The 11872-nt window shown below is 38.7% G+C and overlaps 1 pseudogene; it reads left to right on the forward strand.

The window, feature by feature from the left end:
• The window catches only part of LOC119641775, a 14318-nt pseudogene extending 3238 nt beyond the window's left edge, over window positions 1-11080 (forward strand).
• The last annotated feature ends 792 nt before the right edge of the window (window positions 11081-11872 follow it).

Raw genomic sequence — 11872 nt, forward strand, 5'->3', positions numbered from 1 at the left:
AATTGTTCAAGTATTTGTATAAAAATTGGCCATGTACGAGAATAAGCCAAAAATGTGAGAATAAGCCCATAAAAATTGGCCAAATATGAGAATAAGCATATTATGTATACTGATCGAGTTTATTTAATTTTTAAATATATCACTGACTATATTAATATACCGCATGTAGCATCCATGCTTAAGTGATTGATAAAAAAAGATTCCTTTTCGAAATGAAAAACTGAGACGTTGGAATCGAAAAGAACTGGATGCCGGCCACTTATGTAGAATCTTACGTGTATTGAGAACATATTCATTCTAGGAGGTTTTCGATGGGTATGTCCATACGCCACAAGGAGAAGGACGTGTTTCGCAAGTGGAGTAAAGCATTTTAATAGGTTGCTCTTTCCATAGCCGTGTTGCAATGTAATTCAATTCAGTGACATCTGAGAGTAATTGAGAATAACTGTAACAGCCAGAGAATGCGTGCCAGTTGAACTAAAAAGGAAAACAGCTGTAAAATGTATAGAAATAAAGCATGCCAGTTGTAGGATGTATGTGTTCCATATTATGAGTAACAAGCAAAAAACACGGAAAATAAAGATGCTCACAGTTTCGTTGCGTAGGCTTGTTCTTCCGTGCGTTAGTTTCTATGCGTGTATTCGTCGGTCCTTTAACTTACAGTCTATGGGTACATCTACACACACACGCACACGCACACACACACACAGGGCTAAGCTCAGGCTACTGTACGGGCCACAGGTGGCCGGATCGTGATCGGCCTGCGAGTACCCAAAGGTATATTAGTAGGTTAGCTGCGAATAACATATAAGCAGTCCCCGACCAAGAGCGGCAGAGGAAGAGGGGCGGGTGAAAAGGCCGCATAACCCTGCGAATCTTCGGTGACAGGACGAGTAAGCGCCGTCCTTGAAATAGGTGCTCCCCACTCTTGTATGGGGTGGCACCGAGGGAGAGAATTCTTCAATTCTACGAAGCCTAGGGATAGGCCGGTGAGGTTGGCATACCGGAACACGTAACTGAATCGATGACTTTGAGCTGGTGGTGGCAGTATTCCGTTACCTGAGTAGGTTGGAGTGACACCCAGCCGAAATGGCTTTCGGGCTAATGCTGACACCGCTGCCGCCCCGTTAAAATTATGGCAAGTCTGGGAAGTACGTTCTAGGCCGCACCGTTAAGTTGGTGGGTGTAGGCCCAGTTGAGATGAACTCCTGGCTAAAGCTGGACCTGGCACTGAACGCTAGTCTCATAAGGGCTAGCGTCAACCCACTGCATGGCCTCACTGCTTGCAAAGATAACCATGGGGTCCTAACAGCAACTACACCAGCGGAGCCGGATAGCGGCTTTCCAGTTGGGGCCCAATTCAAATCAAAATGTCTACTATTAATCAAAAATCAAACACACCAACAGGCATCAGGGGTCACGCCGGCGCTTTGAGCGAAGAGAACCTCTTCAAAGTGAGCGGGAGAATAATGAGGTCGCCAGTAGGCGTGCAAACGCAGCCTCATTTCGGACAAACGCTCCCAGAGACGTCAAACCACACAACAGTGGACGTGGAGGACGTGACAGCCTTCGTAAAGTTGGGCGGCTACATAAAGGATTTGGTTGTGATGCTGCAGGAAAACGATGGGAAAAGGCAACACATAAACCAACAAATGCGCGACACAATAGACGGCATCAAAAGGATGTATGAAAAATGCCGGCTTGATATAGACGCCATACGAACTTTTCGCAAGGAGACTAGGGATAAGAGTCTCCAAACTTCCCCGCACACATTCGCGCAAAAGGTGATGGAGCGAAGCGGCGGGATCACTCCGCTACAGAATGCAAGCGGGGTAAAGCGAACGCAGGCGAGTAAACGTAGGCAGCCCGGGGATGTGGACACGCCGACCGCCAAACGTCGTAACGTAACCATAACGGGGGCTGCTGAGCAGCACACGGCAGGCGTCTCTAACGGCCAGCACCCACTGAAGAACTTAGAGTGGCAGAAAGTCAGAGCAAAAATGGAAAGAAAAGAAAGGCGGTTCGGCTAAAAGAAAGACCTGTGAAGGGTAGACCCGATGCTCTCGTCATAGCAGCTAAAGACGAGCTCTCGTATGCGGATATGCTCCGCAAGGTTAAGGACGAACCGCAATTAAGTAAGTTTGGTGAGGCGGTGCAGAAGCTAAGAAGAACGCAGAAGGGCGAGCTTCTATTGCAAGAGCGGAGAGAAAGCAGAAGAGCTGAGAGCGGCAGTGGGCTCCTTTTTAGGAGGGGAGGCCGTAGTCAGGTGTCTGAAGCAACGCAAAATGGTCGAGTGCAAGGACATCGACGAAGTCACCACCGGGGAGGACACAAGCAGCGCACTTAAGTCCCAGTAATGCGTGGCATCCGTAGTGGTGGTTAACTTAAGGAAAGCATATAGCGGCACGCAGACGGCGCTCATTAGCCTACAGCAGGAGGAAGCCGCTAAGCTACTGGCAGGCGGAAAATTGCGTATAGGCTGGGTGATCTGTAGGATCAGAAAGCGCACACCTTTGTTGAGATGTTTCCGATGCCTGGAGTTTGGGCACATAGCAAAGCAATGTGCAGCCCCATCTAACCGGTCAAAGGCTTGTCGGAGGTGTGGAGAGGAAGGCCATATTGCAAAAAACTGCACTAAGGAGGCTTTTTGCTTGTTCCGACGCGTGCGCTCACATAAAGTTATGTAGCGAAGATGCTGATGACGAGGGTTAGGTTGATTATATATTTTGATGTTAAAAAGGAATGACTGTTATTTGCATTTCGATTGGCAGATTGAAACATTTAAATGAAATGCGTTAAGAGAATAAACTTTGATCCGGGCATTATGAAACTACCTGTGGATGGTAAATTCATCAATTATTTAAGCCAGTCTATCGCAAAAAGAGGTGATTTCTTCTTTCGTCGCTTTTCTCTTTACGAACGACGTTCGTGCTCGCCGCAACATTTGATAATTAAGAATGCTGCGTCTGTTGAATGTGCTATGGAAACGGACAAGGAGAATGCGAAACGCTTATTCTCAAAAGTCACACAATACTTGTAAACAAATTTATTCAAACGTTCTCAGTTGTATGGAATTTGTATTTTCTCAGTTGTTTGGAATTTGTATACAAATTATTGAGAATATATACGCTTAATCTCGCATCGATGGCTTTTTTACAAAGACATGTTGAATTACTGAGAACGAATATGCGCTTACTCTCGAAAGTCACACAATACATGCAAAATTCTTGATAATTGTAAACGCTTATTCTCGAAAGTCACACAATACATGCAAAATTCTTGATAATTGTATACGCTTATTCTCGAAAGTCACACAATACTTGCAAAATTCTTGATAATTGTATACGCTTATTCTCACGTTTTTAAGTCACAGTCCTGGTTATCATCACAAAGCAACTAAAGACACGGCCATGGGTAAATCGTCTCTTTTGCTCAGCCCAACGAAACATAAGTATATACCGTAGGTAATGTCCCACATGTTGTCAAAAGTGCTACACTGGCTACTTTTAAAAATTCCTTACATTATTCAATATGAACAACTTCTGCTTCCATTATCATTAAACGAACAATGGCGTAAACTTAATTAAAGTAAATAAAAGTAAACACATTAGAGACATAAACACTTTCTCATACATGTGCTTATACATGTATGTGTACAAGTATTTAACTCTTTTTGTTCTCGCTCCTCAAATATTGCAAAACATTTAAATAAATTTTCTTTCAATTATGATGGTTGGAATGTGTATGTATGTATGTATACCCGCGTATGTATGTATGCGTGGCGAAATTTATTGACATTCGAACTTTATATTGGCATCTTTACAGTTACACATTCTAGTACACCCGTCGTTTGTCTTGTTAACGAGGGCGGTACAAATACAATACGTTTTAGAATACGTGACGGATACACCACCCGTACCGGTGGTCGTATGCGATGGTGCTGGGCGTGCTGCCGATTTAATAGCATTTGTTCACAAGTAAGTTATGCCAACACACTGACACATACTTACATATTATACATATATTTGCCTGACTATCCTGGGCACCCATTAAACTGTATTTTAAACGTTTCGCTCTTATTTTATTATTATTACTACCCTTGTACAACGGGATAGACACATGACGTTTTATTATTTTACGAAATCACTTAGGTTTAAGATTTTCTTTTAAATGTTTTATGTTCCATTGTTATGTTTTCGTATAGTAATGATTGGAAAATCTGTGATTGGGATAGAATATGGCCAGAATGGCACATAAGAAAAAGCCCGAAAAAGTTTGTTTATTTTAGATTAGGCTCTGGCCTTTGTGTTTATCATTTCTTTTTTAATATTTTGTTTTCAATGCTAACGAAACATCAACGTACATTACGAACTTTTAGGGGATTTATAGAAAATTTTCTTATATATAAAAACTTATGGGCTGCTTTATGCCCGAAGGCCGCTATTTAAATTCACTTAAAAGCGCAAGTGAGTTAAGCTGATAAGAAATGCATTTTCATAAATGCGATCATCATCAGCTCTATTTGTGGTGCAGAAGAAAATAGTTTTTAATGAAAGCTTAGGGATTATCACATATCAAGGCCTTCAAAACTCAAATTTTAATCAAGTTAAAAAAAAAAACACGCTATAATCACGAAGGCCGATCATATCAACAAATACCAAGAATTACACCTCGTTCCACATAAGCGTCTTTCCCACGAGAATGCTCTAAAAAATAATAAACCTACGCGATCCAAATCTGCTACTTAACTCGTACTCCAAAAGGATGCTTTAGAGCAATTTTCCTTAGAAAATATTAAAATTTGGACGCTTCGTCATATAAAGGTGACACCAAGTTCAAAAAACTATAAGCGAAAACCATTGATGCAATTTAAAAGAAGTGTTTTTTTTTGACAATAAATTTTGGAAGGAAGCAAAAACAATATAATAATAGCATCCGAGGAGATAATTAAGAATATATTTTAATATTCTTACGGAAATCGCAAACCCAGATCATTTTAACTAATTGATCTTCCCAAATAATAAATTCCCTAGAGAGGGAAAACCCAATGGCACATTCGCGGCGCGTCATACAACTGACTTCAATTTTGATAGTTTTTTCACTTAAAAAAGGCAGTCATTGTGAAAAATTGGTGCAACATATATTAATCGAAATAGTTTTCATCATTTTCTACAACATTTTACAATATTTTTGGTAACATGGTGATGTCATGTCGAAAGAGCTTATATCGGTTCGGCAGCGATTCACTCACCGATCGACTTTCGCAGTTCTTCAACATTGAGGACCTCTGTGCCAGCGATCTGGACAAATGGTAATCAGGAAAAGCCGTGCCTGGCTTATACGATGGGTATGGAAGAATTTCCCATTTGAGCTACAACAATGTATCCAAGACAGCGCTTGCAACACGCGGCCAAAAAATGGCATTTTCAGTCAATTCGTCTCGAGGCTTTTAAACCGTTGGAATCAAAACCGACAATTTGGATATGATGGTGCAGCATCATCATAAGCTTCTGGCATTGCAATGAATTCGGAAGAAGAAAAATTTTAAACGTTCCATGATTGGGGTCAACGCACGCCCAATAAATCAATTATATTAAAAGGAAAACTGTTATTTTATATAAAGGACGCTCAAAAGCATCGAATTCAACTGTTATGTACAGTGGGATTTTCCATTTCATTTTCACTTTGAACTGTAGGAATCGTGTTTCAAAATTAACGCACCTTCCTAGGGATATATTTCGCACTAACCCTATTGCTACGTTCCAAAAATGTCTATTTAGTAACGGCCATGTGCGGCAAGTGATTCTGCTTAAGTCGAAGGATAATACAGCAGGGTTGACATGGCTGCGTTACGGTATCCAAAGCAAGCACTAAGCAGTCAGGCTGGAGTTATTTGAAAGTAAGAGTTGATACAACTGAAGAACATACCCTTGAACACAGCTTTCGTTACTTTCGACAAAATATATTTTTTCATTCCCATGAAATAAACCCTTTCTTCGTAATGTAAGGAGGACGAGTTATTTATATGCCTGGAATTTAATTCGCTCTCTGTCATTCACACATAATTATAGTAATTGATTCATTTCCCACTTTTCTACATTAAAAAAAGTGCTAATCATTCTCTTGAATCGTTTAGATATACATCGGATAGTGATGAGCAGGCGCAGGAATTGGATCAAACTATTTTAACCGCTTTATTTAAATCGCAGCATCTAAGTCCACCTGAACAACTTAGCTTGGCTTTAACATGGAATCGGGTTGATATTGCACGCAGCGAAATCTTTGTGTACGGTCAAGAATGGCCCTTAGGTAAATTTTCTTCCGAGAAAGCAAAACGCTGATATTTCTTGATTTGGTTGTGTGTAACATAGATTTTCCTTTTTTTTTCTTTTTGTAATTCTTCTTAGGCGCTTTGGACGAAGCGATGATGCAAGCTCTTGAACACGATAGAATCGATTTCGTTAAATTATTACTAGAAAATGGTGTTTCAATGAAAAAGTTTTTAACGATACCGCGACTTGAAGATTTTTACAATACAAAACATGGACCAGCTAATACTTTAGGGTAAGTAACTTGTTAACTAAACTAATTGACGGGATAAGTGCATTCGTTTACAAATTTTATTGTTTTAATTTTGTATTATCTGCCTCTAGTTATATATTACGTGATGTTCGTCCTCATATACCCAAGGGATATATTATACTTTACATGATATCGGTTTAGTAATAAATAAATTAATGGGCGGTGCTTACAGGTAAGTGAATTAGGCTTTCAATTAATAGTCCATTCACCAGATCTCATAAATTATAAATCAGAGGAGATTGATCAGCGTCTCGAAACAGCATCTGAGAGTATCAGTTGGTCGATCGGAAAACTGATGCTTTATTCAGGAAGTATAGGGTCTTTTATCTAGCAATGTCAAGCGATGATGCTATCTTTCTGGAAACAAGCGCTGTTCGCTTACATACCATCGATTTAAGGGTGAAAAAGTTACTAAACATTGTTTATAAATGCCATTCATTCACTGTCAGGATCAAAAGCCAACCCAAGCTGTGTCAAGCTTTTTGCTTGGACACGTGTTTCGACAATTTGCTTTTAGGTCGCCGATTTCCTTTTAGATTTTATAATAAAGGATTGTGTTCATGCATTTCCAACACACAATCAGGTAGTGTACAGGGAATGTATCTACAAACCTTCTACTTTTGACTTGCCAAAGTCAAAATAACAGTTTTACGTAAGGGACGAAATTCTAAATGAATCCGCTTTTTGAAAAATAGCACAGCGGAGGGCAGTAAATGGACTATGCGATTTGAGAGACCATACATTTGTAGAGTAAAGCGCGCCTAGAATCACACTACGCCAATTTTCTAAGACTTAGTTTTAAAGGGCATCTTTTGAATATAAGTAGTAAAGGTTAGGCCAACATCTTCTATGAATTAAAAGTTACAGTCATACTCTACACCAGAATATATAATAGTAATTTTGTGCGGTTGCAAATGCCATCCAGCGGAAGTTAAAAATAGATCGACGTACGTTCAGCTTTTTTGTGTATTTGTTTGCTTTATATCTGTTCATGAATTCTTGTATTCCACTGTGGTTCGTAATTCTTGAGTTATTTTGATCAAAATTGGTAAGCGGACATGTTTTGGCCCAAGAAATTGGAAATGAATCGGATTACTGATACGGTATAAAAATTTCATGTGGATAGCCCAACCTTTTGAGCCACCTTCCCTATAAGGCTTCCTACGGAAACTTACCCCTTTTGTGAAAAACAAATAAGAAAGTTATAGTCGGCGGGGATCGAATCTTCCCTCTCTCTCTCTCTCTCTACCCACAACTATGCATTTCGCATTCTAATGTCCATTTTCTTTCATTTGATACCCATATCGCTGGTATTATTAAGAAAATATTAATCGCTGTGTCTACCATATTCATTTTAGAATTAACCCATTTTTAGGCAGATAATGTATCTACTTTTGAGAAATGTAGGAAATGGTTTAAAACGCTTTGTGTTGTTTACTTTATGATAAATAAGCCTTAAACCTCAAAAAATTTAATTTTAATTACTCCTAACTTTATGTTGGCACGGCCGGTTGGATCTACTTTTGGACCTAGAGAGTAAAGTGCCTCGTAAAGCAAATATTGAAAATTTCAGTATTCTAACTTTAATAATTTCCGAGGAACGAGGAAAAATTTAAAAATTTTTGTTAGATAAAACTGGGTTGCGTTCAGTTTATGCTCTAATGCGCCCTGACCAACTTGGCCAATTTTCAATACGAACCAGCGTTCAGGAACTTCCAATGTATCTTATTTGAAGTCGATATTTTAATTTTTGCGAGAAGGAGAATGATAAAAACACGCACCACGCGTCAGTATTCAGTATTTCACGCTGATCAAGAATATATACAGCTTATAGGGTCTCTTCTGAACCTTACTGTAGATATTGAGTACATGATGTATTTAAATAAAAAATGGGGGTGTTTGTATAAAAATTTGCGTGCATGTGAGAATAAGCGTCCAATTTGTTTACATTTGTTGAATAATTGTTCAAGTATTTGTATAAAAATTTGGCCATATACGAGAATAAGCGTATAAAAATTTGGCCATGTACGAGAGTAAGCGTATAAAACTAAAAATTATTCTCAATAATTCAACAGGTGTTTGTATAAAAATTTGCGTGCATGTGCGAATAACGGTCCATTTTGTTTACATTTGTTGAATAATTGTTCAAGTATTTGTGCTTGAATTGGCTTAAGGAATTGTGACGGTTATTTCTTACACCGGCTACGATATGGAGAATGCCATGATTATAAATAAATCCGCCTATGAACGTGGTTTCGCTCACGGTAGCATCTATATATCAAAATGTTTTGAATCAAGTGGAACTTGCTATTTTGCCCGTAATCCGCAAATGCCAGAGCTTCGCGATCATTTAGATAATGACGGCTTACCTCATCCGGGCAGCAGACATGAATATGATGGCCCTTTATTGGTAGTTAAATTGTTCTTAACATGAACTCCAAAGTTTATAGTATTTCTTAGTTTTGACAAAGATGTAACACGTGTATGTCATAATCCTGAAAATGGTCTTTTCTTATTGGCTTGGATGTTGGTGGACATACGGTATACCAACGCTTCGGAAAATGATCAGCAAGTTGCCGTCAAATGGGCAAACGAGCATTGGATTTAAATTGCTTTTCGTATATGCATGATATGATTTCAAACCCGATATTTAAGATATAGAAACGTAGAACCAGTTTTGGCTGATTCTCTAATATTCTTTTGCATTAGGACGATTCATTGGTCGGTTTACAATATGTCGTGTTCTATCAGAAATCAATTTCAGCCTTAAGCGTTAGAAGAACAACAACGCCAACACCAACAACCATAAAAAACAAATTGAAAACAACAATAGAATAGAAATGGAACAAGAAAATAAGGAAAATAAAAAAAAAGCCAAATGTTGTTAAAATATTTCTTGACTTGAAAGTTAAGATCGTAAGTGTCATCTGAACGGACAAGTCCCGCTTACTTAATTCTACACTCATACACACACTAATATACATACATACACACACAAACGGGCGCGCACAATTTCGCACGTCAGCTCATTCTACACTTTACATAACAATAGCGGCAGCGGTATTCATGGGCAATACGATTTCGGCAGATATTGTTTTTGCAATGGCTGGCTACTTTAATATACTGCAGTTAGTTGCTGCCATTTGTTATCCTTTGGCGGTATCTTTTGGTGCTGAAGCTCTAGTCTCTTTAAGACGTATGCAAGCATTTTTACAACAAGATGACTGCGAGGACAGAACTCGCACCTATAAGATGGATCGTATGAGTAGTAGAACTAATGTTAAAGCTGTGGTTATTCAAGAAGCTAGTGCGAAATGGGATGCTAGCAAAGTAAAGCTTACCCTCGACAAGATTGAACTTTCAATACCTGTGGTCCCTGTAGGTGCTCGAAGGGTATTTTTGTATGATGTTATAATTCTTTCTTTTTAATGTATTTTTACTTGTTACTTACAGAGTTCTATTATGCAACTTATACTGGGCGAATTACAGGTGGTGGAGTTGTCATTAATGGAGCCATTTCATATGCTGCTCAAGAGCCTTGGCTGTTCTCAGGTACGGTAGGGTGCCGAATAATATATTATTTGGTGAAGAATATACTAAAGCACTTTATCGAGAGATAACTAAATGCTGTGCTTTATCAGCGAATTTCGAGCAATTGCCATACGTTGATAAAGCAATTGTAGGTGAATGTGGCGCGTCCTTGTCGGGAGGACAAAGGGCTCGCATTAGTTTGGCACGGGCCATTTATAAACGGGCCTCGATTTACCTTTTATATGACCTGCTTAATGCAGTTGATACACACGTCGGCCGCCACCGGTTCGAAGAGGTTATTGGACCAAGGAGTTGTTTGGCTCAGCAGAATATTACTCGCATTCTTATTACACATCAAGTGCACTTTCTCAATGAAGCAGATTGGATAGTTATTATTGAAAACGGCCGCCTATCCCGTCAGGGCACATATAAGGAACTGATCATAAGTGAATTAGATTTCGCCAAGCTGCTAGAGCGTCCCCAAAGAGAAAACAGCAAAAGTGAAAGCACCACTTCCAATTCGGAAGAATATTCAAATAAAGAAGAAGAAGATATTCCCTATATAGATGGAGTGCGTGAAAACGGCTACCAACCATTAAGAAGAGAAAGTTCAAATGAAGCATCTCAGTCAAGGAATTCAGTTAGTTGCTAAAAATGTTTAAGAAAATCATGTTTAAAAAATAAGCCTATATGTTCACTACTGTTTTAGGAAAATGCAAGCGCTGAATTAACTGATAAAATAGCGTTGGTGGGCTTATCTTTCATGGTTTTCGTTATGTTGCTATCACAAATTGTGTAGCGGCTCAGATTATTTTGTAAATATATGGATGCAGCAGGAGTATCTGCGTTCTATCAATGAAACAACTATCTTAACAACCTATGAATTCTTATCATTTATGGCGCTTTAATCGTCGGCTGCTATAGCGATAGTAACAGTCCTAGATATTTTAATCTTGCCAACATCTGAGAGTAAGCGTTCGAATTTCCTAACATCTGAGAGTAAGCGTTTAAAAATTTGGCCATGTACGAGAGTAAGCGTATAAAACTGAAAATGATTCTCAATAAATCAACAGATGTTTGTATAAAAATTTGCGTGCATGTGAGAATAAGCGTCCAATTTGTTTACATTTGTTGAATAATTGTTCAAGTATTTGTATAAAAATTTGGCCATATACGAGAATAAGCGTATAAAAATTGCCAACATCTGAGAGTAAGCGTATATGTTTTACCTTTCTCAATAATTGAACATGTATTTGTATAAAAAATGCCTCTTTTGGCCTCTGGAAATGTAGCCCGGCTTTACATACATAGATTTTAATACATTTGGGGTTTATGATTTAAACAAAGCGTAAAGAAGTACATGCCCATCCGCCTGTAACAATTATAAGGCACCCATGCACAACCATTTCTTGTATTAATATCCATCATCTTCCGACAGTTGAAATCATATATTTGTACCCCTTTGGTCTTCGTCTTCGTTTGAAGACGTAAACAACGGCGATTAGGCCATCTTCTTTTCGCCTCTGTACATGCGACAGAAGACTTGTGAACAAAGTCGACCAACAATAATTTAAGAAATTGCCCCTTATTTCTAGAACGTTTAAAATATCATCTATGTCGTGTAAGCCGTCTTTGTTGCCTGTATCAAAAAGAAATCGAATAATTTCGAATATTTATTATTAGTATAATTTTAGACTAATAAAATAAATTCTTAGACTAAAAAAAAAGACATTGAGCACTACCAGCACAGGCTATCGGC

This window comes from Glossina fuscipes, unplaced genomic scaffold (genome assembly GCF_014805625.2).
Source record: "Glossina fuscipes isolate IAEA_lab_2018 unplaced genomic scaffold, Yale_Gfus_2 177, whole genome shotgun sequence".
Classification (NCBI taxonomy): Eukaryota; Metazoa; Arthropoda; class Insecta; order Diptera; family Glossinidae; genus Glossina; species Glossina fuscipes.